This window comes from Aegilops tauschii, chromosome 3 (assembly GCF_002575655.3).
Source record: "Aegilops tauschii subsp. strangulata cultivar AL8/78 chromosome 3, Aet v6.0, whole genome shotgun sequence".
Classification (NCBI taxonomy): Eukaryota; Viridiplantae; Streptophyta; class Magnoliopsida; order Poales; family Poaceae; genus Aegilops; species Aegilops tauschii.
In genome coordinates this window covers 240,347,798-240,360,738 of record NC_053037.3, presented here as the reverse complement: position 1 = coordinate 240,360,738, position 12,941 = coordinate 240,347,798, and positions in this window count along the sequence as shown.

Genomic DNA, 12,941 nt, shown 5'->3' with positions numbered 1-12,941 from the left:
AGACCCTAAGCTTGGGGATTCCCAAGGCACCCCCAAGGTAATATTCAAGGAAGATCCAAGCAACTAAACTTGGGGATGCCTCGGAAGGCATCCCCTCTTTCGTCTCCAACATTATCGGTAACCTCACTTGGAGCTATATTTTCATTCGTCACATGATATGTGTTTTACTTGTAGCATAAATTTATTTTGTTAGGATTTGCTTGCTGTTATTTAGAATAATATTTTGCATCTTTCATTTCAATAAAAATGTAAAGGATAGTCTTTACCATGCTTATTTTGCAAGTCTATTAGTTGCTGTTTCAAAACAGAAAGTTTATCGCTGTTGTTGAAATTCCCTAGAAAAGTCAGAATGTGATAAAATTCTGAAACTTTTTGCACAATAAGCTCTAATAAATTTTCTACAGTGTGGTAAATTTGCATAAATTTTGGAGTTAAAGAAGTATTGATACTCTTGCATTCTTTACAGACTGTACTGTTTTGGCAGATTGCTGTTATGTTTGCATATGTTTGCTTGTTTAATGATCCTATTTGAGTATAGGAGTATTAAATATGCAGAGGCATTTAGTATGCATTGTTGAATAATATGTGATTTTGCTACAGTAGAGAATGATAAGGTTTTTGCATTAGTTTATACTAACTTATCTCACGAGTTCTTGTTGAGTTTTGTGTGGATGAAGTTTTTAAGATTTAGGGAAACCGCGATATAAAAGGAATTAAGGAGACACAAAAGCTCAAGCTAGGGGATGCCCAAGGCATCCCAAGTTAATATTCCAAGAAGTCGCAAGCATCTAAGCTTGGGGATGCCCCGGTAAGCATCCCACCTTTCTTCTTCAACAATTATCGGTTAGTATCGGTTGAGCCTAAGTTTTTGCTTCTTCACATCATGTGTGCTATTCTTGGAATGTCATTTTATTTTGTTTTGGTTGCTGTTTTAATAAAATTCTTAGATCAAAAAGTTTTTGAATCAAATAGAGTCCTCAAATAGTTTCCATGGAAGCTACGTAAGCGGCACTCACATCCCGTCAACGAAGCTCTTTTGTTTGGAATTGCTCTAGTACTTCACTTATATCTTTTTGAGCATGGTGTGCTTTAGTATTTTTGAAGAAATTCTCTCTTGCTTCACTTAAATTAATTTGAGAGAAAGAAATATTATGCTCATGATCTTCACTTATATTTGTTTGAGCTTATTAAAAGCAATACATGAAAATTAGTTCCAAAGTGACATATATCCAAGAAGGATATAATAACAACTTTCATGAAGATTATTGGACAAAATAAACTTGATTCCTCGTAATAGTTTTGAGATATGATGATGTGATATGTGAGTCATGTTGATGAGTAATTATGCTTTAGTAAGAATATTGGTGTTAAGGTTTGTGATTCCCTATGCAAGCACGAAGTCAATAGGTATGCAATGAAATTACATCTTACTTGTGGTGCATTATTCGGTGTTAATTATGCTCAATGCTCACTTATGAGATTATTCGTTTCTTGGTTGGTCACTTCTCAATCTTTTGCTAGCCTTCATTTTGCATTAAGTATGATTACTACTTGTGCATCCAAAATCCTTTAAACCAATTTTGCCACATGAGTCCACTATACCTACCTATATGCGGTATTCTTTTGCCGTTCTAAGCAAATTTGTACGTGCCATCTCTAATTTTCAAAATAAATTTCTCTTTCGTATGCTCGTACCGCTCGCGAGGCGGTGAGGGGTGGCCAATATTTTCCATGCTAGATGTGTTATTGTCACGATGAGTGTTCATTCACTTGTCATTGCACGAGAATAAGGCAAAGTATTAGGGATGCCCAGTCCTGAAATGAAAAATGAATTTTCTTTATGTTGTTAAATAATAAATTCCTTGGAAAGTGTTGGTATGGAGGGCACCCGTGGATAGCGTTAGCCATGGAAAGTGAAAGTATGGTGGAAAAAGGAATAAACTTTATTTACTGTTTGGGAACCGCCTATGATATATCTAGCATGGAAAGTGTTAAGAGCTTTAAGTCGTTTTTGTTGGTGGGAAAATATGCCTCTCAAAATGTTTTTATCTCTCAATTTTCGCTTTGAGCTCTAGCACCTCTACAAATCCCTACTTCCCTCTGTGAAGGGCCTTTCTTTTACTTTATGCAAGACTCGCATGTCTCGAATGATTCAAAATCAAACGAAGTTAGAATTCCATCATCATGGAGCTTCTTCATGCCCTTTTGACTAATGTGTCCTAGTCGACAATGCCAGATGTAAGTTAGATTTTTCTCATTAGGCTTATGCCTCTTGGCATTTATGTTATAGACTGATTCACCTTCAAGATCTAGGATAAATAACCCATTCACAACGGGTGCAAAACCATGAAACATATTATTCAACTAAATAGAACAACCATTGTCCTTAATACTGAATTCATAACCTTGTCTCATCAAACACGAGGCAGAAATTATGTTTCGACTCAAAGCAGGAACATAATAACAATTATCAAGTTCCATTACAAATCCTGAAGGTAAATTAAGTTGCATAGTGCCGACGGCCAATGTAGCAACTCTTGCTTTATTTCTGACGCGAATGTCAACTTCTCCTCTTGCGACATTCCTAGTTCTGCTTAGCCCGTGCATCGAGTTGCATATTTGAACAACCGATCCGGTATCATATACTCAAGAGCTACTAGAAACATCAGCAAGATAAATGTCTATAACATATACAGAAGTGTAACTGAAGAAGAAGTCATACTTCTAGTCTTCTTGCTCTTCTCGGAAAGCCACTTGCTGCAGTTCCTTTTCCAGTGTCTGGGTTCCTTGCAATGAAAGCAAATACTCCCCGAAGCCGTCCCTGACTTAGGCGCAGAGGCTGCAGTTGGAGTTGCCTCCTTCTCCTTGCCCTTTGCCTTAGCCTTTTTCTTGGACTTGCTCTTCTTGAACTTAGCCGAGTTCTGCACCATCAACACTTGACGATGCGTACCTTTCTTGATATCCTACTCTGCCACTTTGAGCATCCCATGCAATTTAGTGAGCTTCTTTTCCATCCCATGCATACGGTAGTTCGAGACGAATGGCCCATAGATATCCGGAAGATAACCCAGAATTGTATCTGTGGACAACTCGTCCCCAAGTGGGAAGCCAAACCGATCCAGAGCTTGTATGTACCCGATCATCTTGATCACATGTGGGCTCAGTGGATCACCCTCTTTCAGCTTACAATCCATCAAGGATCACCAAACGTTGAACCTTTCAGTCCTAGCCTGCATTTGAAACATGCTCTTGAGGTTCTCGATCATATCGAAAGCCTCAATATTTTCGAACTGCTGCTGCAGATCGACAGCTGATCTCGTTGATTCATCAACGAGTTTCTGGTTGGCATTTCTGGTTGTGGCATTAGCATTATTAGTAGGTTCCTCTGGAAGGGGATTCTCTAGAACTTGTTCCTTTTTCTCATGCCTAAGAACAATTCTCAGGTTTCTATACCAGGTGGTAAAGTTTGTTCCATTCAATTTATCTTTTTCCAGGATTGATTTCAAGGCAAAAGGGTAACTTGAGCAGGTGGTGCCATTGATCTACAATAGAAATAAGCAAAAACACCAAGACATGTATTCATGAAGAGTAATTCATTTTAAACATTTTATACTCCCACTAAAATCAACATCCCTCGGTTGATACTTAGTGAATCAAGATCCTAGATCAACATGTCAACTAGTGAGCTTTTGCATCACCGCTAGAGGACAAGATCACCCGGTAAGCAACTCCAGCTAATCGTATCTCCATATGACTCTTGTTGTTGGGGACATCGCGCCAACTCCTTTGCCTCGTGGCCCAAAACTATTTTGATAGCCACGATAAGTCAACCAATGCTTCGCGTGTAAGTGTACAACACAAACCCATCACTTCAAGGAGATCTAGTGGCACCCTAATTTTATAGGCCCGCCACTGAATATACTTGACATGTGAAGGTGCAGCAATTGGGGAGGCATTTATACTTGACATTCTTTGAGGGATCACCCTACTTAAAACATCTACCATGCAAAAGAAGGGTGCATAAAAGGGATAAACTTTCACAGGCAGTTTATATATGTGTGATATGGTATAGCCCCTTTTCACAGAGCATCGTGATATCCATCTCCACATGCGCGGTCTGCCCATGGTGATCTCCAACTCCATGCATGGTTGTCCGCGTGGTGATCTCCATCTCCACGCCATGGTGTCAACCGCCAAGTGTTACATAAGATACTATGCTATTACAAACTAATAGCTACTGAAAGTAAAATTACATTACATGGCTTCTCATGTTGACGCGCAAGTCATTAATACAATAATGGGACAACCATAAGGCTCCTGCCGGTTGCTGCACTTATGACTCGCAGGTCATGAAACAATAATGTACAAGCAACATTCATGGGCTATACCAAATCACAATCATTACCTGCAAAAATGAGTTAGACGTTCTACCGCCAAAGATAAAACCTCCTGAAAGACTATTTTCCAAGAGAATTTTGGCCTAGCCAGGAGTGCCGAAATCTCATTCCGAGACTTTTCGTTAGCTTCAGTTTGACAGGTCATGGAACAAAATCGAAGTTCGTATGCAAAAGTTACAGCCGTTTTACCAAGACCACTCCAACAGATTTCAACACTACGGAAATCACATTTCCATGGTGTTGATCTATGTTCCGATTCGATCAATCTCATTGATCTTCGCGTGCTGCATCCGGATTTACGTTCCACTGTCTACCCTGATGGTGGAAACCGACTGGTAGGGGTAATTCGTGTCACGAACTCTGCGTCACGATCATGGAAAAAAGATCACGAAACCAACCTTCAACACTGACGTGCGCGACCGATCTCATCGACCCGCACCTGAGCCGATCCACATATCTCATATGCATATCAACGAATCTATCACCACACAGTGGAGGATCTGATACCACTATTGGAACACGCGGTATGCTATGCTAGCGCCAAATAAATTTTTCTACCGCGCACCCAAGATCATGCTGCTGGAAATGGATTATGAGATCGGGCTTACCACTAGACGCGTAGTCACCACAGCTAGAGTTCGTGATGCGTGTAGTCGATCTCTCAACCCGTCTCCACCTCGCGTTGCTGATCTCCCGTGAACAGGGAAGACCCGTGAACGGTGATCTCCCGCGAACGGCGAAGACCCGCGAACGGTGATCTCCTTCGAACGGCACCTCGCGGTTCCCTCGAAGGGTTCATCCAAGCAACACAGATGCGATGCCTCCAAGGTATCCACACGTACGGGGGGCATCGCCGAGCGGCGGAGTGCTAGTTTCAGTCGCGCGGCATGGGCGTGGGGAGTGGCGGTGGCTAACAAGGGTTAAAAAGGATCAACCCTAAGTGGTGCGCCCACTCCCCTTTATATAGACCTCCGAGGTGGGCTCAACACTTGAGCCGACTAGGAGTCCTCATCCATTTTCCACTTGGATCCAATAAGAATGGGCTGCAACCCCTTAAGTGTGTGACCCTATAGGTTCACGTACACATGGATACGACCAGAGTCGATAGTTGGTAGCGGCTCCTAGAAACGTGCCAATTCCCATGTGTGCGTAAAGTCATTTGACGAACCTCGACAATCTGTCATATGCAACATTCCTTTTGCCTCACGATATTTGTTGTCGAGCTCAAGGTGAGTACTTGTCACCCTTGTGTTAGCTCGACCTCTCTTCTCGAAACCGTGATACAGATTCTCGAACTGGGTTAACACTCAACCCAAGTCGCATGGCCATGCTTTTCAAATCTGATCACTCGAGAGGGCCCAGAGAATATTTCTCCAATTAGGAGGGGAAAATCCCATCTTGGTCAACCATGTCTCGCGGCATGTCTCACAACTAACCCGAAAGCTACGTTTATAACTAGCCAGTTATGGAGTAGCGTTTGATAGACCCTAAGTGAGTCGATCCTCATCCCGAGAACATGCGAGGACCTCAGGTCTAGGACATGGCATAGACATTGCACATGAGACTAACAGATGACTATATCTCGCTGTGTCTCAAAGTGGGTCTGTCCGGCTCGGTGATCTCCATCCCCGAGCCCATACTATCGGTTTAGCATCTCCATGCACATGACTTGTGAAACATAGTCATCAACTGAGTCGTTTACTAGTCAAGGATATGTGTCCGCATAACCTTATCAACTAGGGACCATTAGCACAATCATCATACAATACATAGTTCCACAAGCAAGTCACATACTTATTGATACATATCATTGATTATGTTTAAGGACAATTCAAAGGACTCATGAATACATATGGAAATATCGTCATCACATGATTGCCTCTCGGGCATATCTCCAACACCACGGCCAGCTGGCGGGGAGGGGCCATCATCTTCGTCTCCTCCTCGTGCTCGACCGCAGAGCAGAGGGAGGGGCGCGGTGCCGACGGCCGTCCCGACGCCACCAGACACCTCCGGTGACACTCCAGCCACCGGAGTGACCACGAAGACGAGTCGCACCCGCCTGTCACGTTCACGGCTGGAGTTGAGGACCGAGACGACGATGAGCTCAGCACCGGCGGACAGGAGCTACGGCCAGAGTTGGGCATGCGGCCATAGTCCATAGGAGGGAGGGGCCCGGCACTGCCTGAATTTAGGAGGGGGCTGGTGACGGGCATGGCGGCCATGGGAGGGACAGAGAGCTCCTTGAGCTTGTTTGGGTGGTCGGGGAGGCCTACAGGAGAGAGGAGAGGTGGCTGGTGAGCTCAGGGGGGTCTCGGGGTGGCCTTAAATAGCCAGGGGAGGGGATGGCTGAGCAGGCATCGCCGCGGACGTGTGGCCGGAGCCCCGGACGCGTGTGCACGCGCTCGAGCTCGGTGGTAGACGACGAGGAGGCACGGGGAGGAGCTCACGGGGCAGAGGGAGACAAGAGACACAGGGAAGGAGGAGACGAGCGCATTAAAGCCCTATCGGCCATTGTACACCCGTGGGTGCGCGGCAGCGAGTGCCGACGAGGAGGTTTCCAGAGGAGGAGAGGGGTCCACGGAGGTGGCGACGATGAGGCAGAGCTGCTAGAAAAGGTCACGCGCCCGAAGACGACGAGGGGAGGAGGGGCTGGAGCTAGAAGACACCCTAGACGCGGCCATAGCGCACAGAGCGTGTGAAATGGCATGCCAGGGGGCAGTCACCATGTGACATGTCACGGGGAGGACCGGAGGGGATGGAAAACCTTGTCTGGGGTGTTCTCTCTCCACCCTGGAGGCTGTAGAAAAAGAAAGCTCGAGAAAAGGGGTTCTGTAGCCAAGTGAGGCATTGATGAAAGTTTGCTGCATCAAACTTTATCAAGCCACTTTGCTTAATAGAGAACTGATTGGGGCCAAAGGTGTTGTCTGGGGTGATTAGCTTAGGAAGGACTATAATCCTTGAGGTTTTGGAGTACAATGGAGCAGAAACCAATATAGTTGCTGTGCAACTCACATTATAGTCCTGAAACTTGATCATGAAGGAGCACTCACATAGTGTCGCCACTTGAGCTGAATTTTGGCAAGGCTTGATGATTTTGACATATAATGATGCTGTAAAAATTTCATACCAATTGGATTCACCAAAATGGTACTTGTTTCACAAACATCCTCTCTGTCCAAAAACCAGAAATAATATTGGTCATAAAATGGTTTGATGAAATGGTCCCAAATTTGGTGGAGATATGTTATAAGGGTAGGATCATGATCTGGTAATTTTTTAGAATTTATGAAGCAATATAAAATATACTTGCTTCACAATCTGAAAATATTAATAGAATCAAGGATTTGAAGCTGTGCTCAGATAGATGATTGGATGAAGCTGAAAATTGGAGGAGAGTGATGATATGAGCACATGAAGAGGCATGCAAAATTTCAACTCATTTGGATACTCCTAGCTAGTACTCCCTTCACAATGCCTTCTGTCTAACAGAATCTTTGAAAAATTGCTGAGGAAGATTGGCTAGGCAAATAAAGTTGAATTTCGGCATGAGGCAATTATTTAGATGATATATCATGCCCAAAAAGTTTGGGAGCAATCAATATATAAAAGATAGGGGCACTTCCTTCACAGAAAGCCAAAGTGGACAGAAATGAAGAATAAATATTAGGGAATTATTTTTAGGGCTAGGACAGTAAAGTTTGGGCATATTTGAGCAACATATGACCCAAAGAAATTATAAGAATTATCTGGGAATTTTGGGACTGACAGAAATATAGGTTGCTTCACAACCTAAGTCTAACCGGGTTATTCCTTTAATAGAAAAAGGAATAATCCCTAGAAAATAATTTTGAGGTTGAGCTAGAATGGAAATGACATGATCTTGGGAATGTTTTGAGAATGATGAGCCACTTGGGAGAAGAAATGATGATGATCTCCCAGATTGCAAGGCCACAAATCCACTCCAAACAGAAAATCAGAGCAAAAACCAAATAAATCAAAAGAAAAAGAAAGGGCCAAAAACCAGGGTGTTACAAACCTTCCCCCCTTAAAGAAATCTCGTCCTCGAGATTTGGTTGCTCAGGTAACAAGTATGACTTGAGGACACCATTTCCAACTCGGGTATCCATTTCCTTTATATGTTGTTTCCCCCTGATTTTCACATGATTTGCTTACCTTGCTCTGTGGTGGTTTGCTTCACCTTTCCCAAATTCTGCCATATTTTTGCTCATATAGCAAATCCTTTTGCTGACGTTGATTTTTCCGTATCTGTGCTGATACCCAAAGGACCTGAGCATAAATTTCCTTTTGCATGAAAACTTTTTACTTCTGCCATCGGGTTTGCTCAAACAAATGCATGCCTTCCAGGTTCAATAAATGATGAGAATCGTGGCCATTCTCTGACAGGATCTGATGGTTCACAGGTGGCACTGATTTATCTTGATTTATTTCTTTGGCTCAAGCACGAGATATGTACCAAAGATTTGACTGCCTTCTGTTGTGAGCAATATAAATGGGTGCAGATTTATAGCTGTATCTTACCATATTAACATCTTGATACTGGCCTAACAGGGGTGCTGGTGGGAAAATACTTTTCATGACAGGTTGTCCGTGTACTTGGTTCTGCTAGTGAGTATACCTGGTCTGAGCTGATTGTTCGATTTTTGATTTACCCATGTTGTTTGTATACCCAGATGTGGTAATGGGTGGCGAGATGCGTTAACACTGCCATTGAAGTCAAACTGCTGCGGTTGCAAAGGAATCTTGGGCCTGACAGAACGGACTTGGATATTCCACACTAACTATTTTAAGCGGGTCAGCGGGATATGAAGTCCTTGTAGAATGGAGTAGGCCTCTGAGGATATGCCTTTGTGGATCCGTAAGGAGTCAGGCCTCCAACTGACTTGGTTATCCAGACCCCGATGGTCGCGCAAAACCATCATACCTTTGGCGTGTCATGATTTTCTTTGTCAGGATACCTTACTGAAATAACTTTGCCACACATGTCATTGACTCTTCGTATGACCATGTATGTGATTAGTGCAATATTTTTGGCATCATCCCTTGCGCTTGTTTTCCGACCTGGGTCCGCACGTATATGACATATATTCGGGGCTTGTAGCTGTATAGAGCTCATTGTTGAGGCCAATCATACAATAGGGCGACAAGAGTTTCATTAGATCTCCTTGTCTGGTGCGGGAATAATGACTTTGGTATCCATTGTCAAGATCGTTGACTTTGCATTGTGAGCTCCAGAACTTGACGATCCTTTTGCTTACATGAGTTGTGTTTCTACTCATCTTCGTTTGGCATGACTCATGAGGTTGTTGGATCCTTACCCATCTTAGGTATATCTGCTAGATTGCTGTCGCATATAGCATGAGGAACTAGGATGACTGGGGATGCAGGCTCACCATATATATAAGAATCATATGCAACCAAACCCTCGATCCCTGAGGTAGGGATATTTCTTGACAGAATTGTACATCTGACACTACTTAGGATGCTGCTAATGCGACACTACGATCAGAGACCCTTTGATGAAACTGTGTGCAATGCATTAATCACAAATGGGGATGTAAAAAACCCGTAAAAAGGTGCAAAACGTTTGCGATGGCGGAGCCATCAAACACAATTCAGATTTTAGTTGCGTGTGTGATTTAGGGCACACCATTAAGCCATTCGATCTATTTGCGATGAGGCAGAACAACAGAAACGGGCAGCCATATCAATGTGTGTGCGATATACGGCATACAGTTCGCTCCGATTAACTGTTTGCTATTAGGAAGTGCAACAGAAACGGTTAGCCAAATCAAGGTGTGTGTGATATAGGGCATACGGTTCACTCGGACGAACTGTTTTCCATTAGTGAACACAATAGAAATGGTTCAACTTAACAAGATGTGTGTGATACATGGCAAAGAGCCAACACAACAGCGAGCAACCACGTGGTCAACCTTCTGCCATCAATAGATTTTGACCTTGTTTCTCATCACATTGCAGATTACAACGCAATAAGTAATTGCAAATCTGTTCACACCTATCAAACTAATATGTGTTCACACTTAGCACCGGGCTATAAAAACTACCCACTCGAAATTACTTCATAGTTCCTCTCCTCGTCACCCACAAAACTGGTCTTTCCTGTCAAGTCGTTCCGCCATGACCGGTAGGAGGAGTTTAGGATGGACATATAACCAGACAGCAAAGACCAAGGCCGCGGAAGCACTAGAGAGGTCCCGCCGCGAACCCGCAGAAGAGATGTCCCGGCATGCCGCGCAGCCCTCGAACAAGCTCTCACGGGCTCGCGAGGGCTCTCACAAGCGCATTCGCGGCATTGGCCATCGCGACGAGCTGACGTTCCTGAAGTCCTTCACCGGCGACGAGGACATTCTCACTGGCATCACTGCGCAGCAGGAGCTGGTCGACGGCTTGATGAAGCTGCTCAAGATCAGCGATGCCTCGGTTGACAAGGCGACAGGCCTCGTCGAGCAACTCATGGGTGATAATGTGAAGCTCCTCAAGTTTGTCACCGAGAAGGAGGAGGAGGCCACCGGCTGGAAGATGCTAAATGAGCAGAGTAGTGCCTCGGAGATGACGCTGAAAGCGGTCGTCGAGGAACTGATGGGTGGCTTGAGGAAGCTCCGGACCGAGCGCGAGCAGGAGGTGGAGGAATCCGTGGCTGCTTTCAAGCAAAGTCGTGAGGAATTGAAGGAGCCCAGTGATCCATCGACGAGTAGAGACAGTAGCGACCCAGATCGTTGTCTGCAATTTCCTTCTTCTGTTGCCCCTGTGTCTTCCGGGCTTTGGCACATGTGGCATTTTAAATTATTCGGAATATGTAAGACAATTATTATCTGCGGCAATTTGTCGTCGTATTAACCATTGCCATTTTATTTTTTGTCGTATTATCCATTTCCCTATGTGGCAATTTAAATTAGGGCTGAATATGAGTTGAAAACATGAGCAAAGCAAATGCTGCCATGGGATCACAAGCAAAAACCCTCCGTCCAGGTGCTTTAATTAACCCATTAGTGGAGAAGTTGTGAGCGAGGTGGGCGGCGGCTGGTGCATGGAGGTCAAAGAGCTCGCTTCCTGGTGAGCATGGGCGGCCTTGCTGCTCGCACATGTCCCGTCGAGCCTGCGACTACGAGGTGGACAGGATGCACGCGTCCCGTCGAGCCTGCATGGCGGACTGCTCGCACGCGTCCTGTCGAGCCTGCACGGCTGACTTCTCGCGCTCGTCCCGTCTAATCAAACAGCTGCATGCACGCCACCGAGTATGGTTAAATTTCGACACGGTTAATATAATACAACCATTTGCAATATTAATGTGTCAGCTTTTTGTTTCAAAAAGGACTTCGTTGGCTACTAATGTGTGCGCCTCTTCTCAAACTGGACGATTTTTTTACCACGACATATATGTGCCATGTCATGAAACCATGCCAAGTTTCATGTTTTTTGGGTGAGTTTTTGATTTACTGGGATTTAAAAACCGAGATTCTCAATGTTTCAGGACGACGACAAGTTTGTAATTCATTCCCATTCCTTAAATGATTCCTAAACATGCACCCAATGACAGATGTACGTTTCCCACCCATTTTGCTTCACTGGAGCATGTGCATGTATTTCAAATTTGTATTATGGACTACATTAAATGCGTAGAAAACTTAGTAATTAGTAATATGTATACAATGGCCAAACGAACCCTGAACAGTTTCAAATTTCAGCCCGACACTCCTGTTATTCTATATTGCCCGTAGAAAACAAAGTTCAAGGCGAGAAGAGGCAGCGACTATCGTTTTGCCCACAAGAGGGGCATGTTTCCCTACCGGAAGCACGAGGGTTGCGACGGTTTGTAAGAGGCTTGTAATATAGCTTCGCCCAAATTGGATAATTATATGTACCATGTAGTGACACCATGCCAAGTTTCATGATTTCCTCGTGAGTGTTGGATTTACAGAGATTTAAAAACCAAGATTCGCAATGTTTGTGGCCAAGCTAGGACGGCGACACGGTTAAATTTGTTCCCATTCGTTCCATGGGATCTAAACATGCACCCCAACGAAACATGTATGTTTTTTCTAGCCATTTTGGTGGAGTGGAGCATGTATTTGTAGTTCGGTTTGAATTATGGACATTAAATGCCTAGAAAACTCAATTAATGAATAAAAAAGGTCAAACGAACCGTGAATAATTTCAAAGTTCAGTGCGAATCTCCCGTTGTTCCGTGTGACGTGTAGAATAAAATACGAGGCTAGAAGAGGGTGTGATTATCGTTTGGCCCACAAGGGGACACGTTTCCCTATCGAAACCACGAGGGTTCTTGCAACAGGCTCCGGTTTGTAAGAGGTTTGTAATAAAGCTTGGCCCAAATTGGCAATGTTTTTACCACAACATATATGTGCCATGACGTCAAACCATGCCACCTTTGATGACTTTTTGGTGAATTTTGGATTTATGGGGACTGAAAAACCGAGATTCGAAATGTTTGAGGACGAACCAGGACATCGGTACGGTTGTAATTCGTTCCCATTCCTGGCA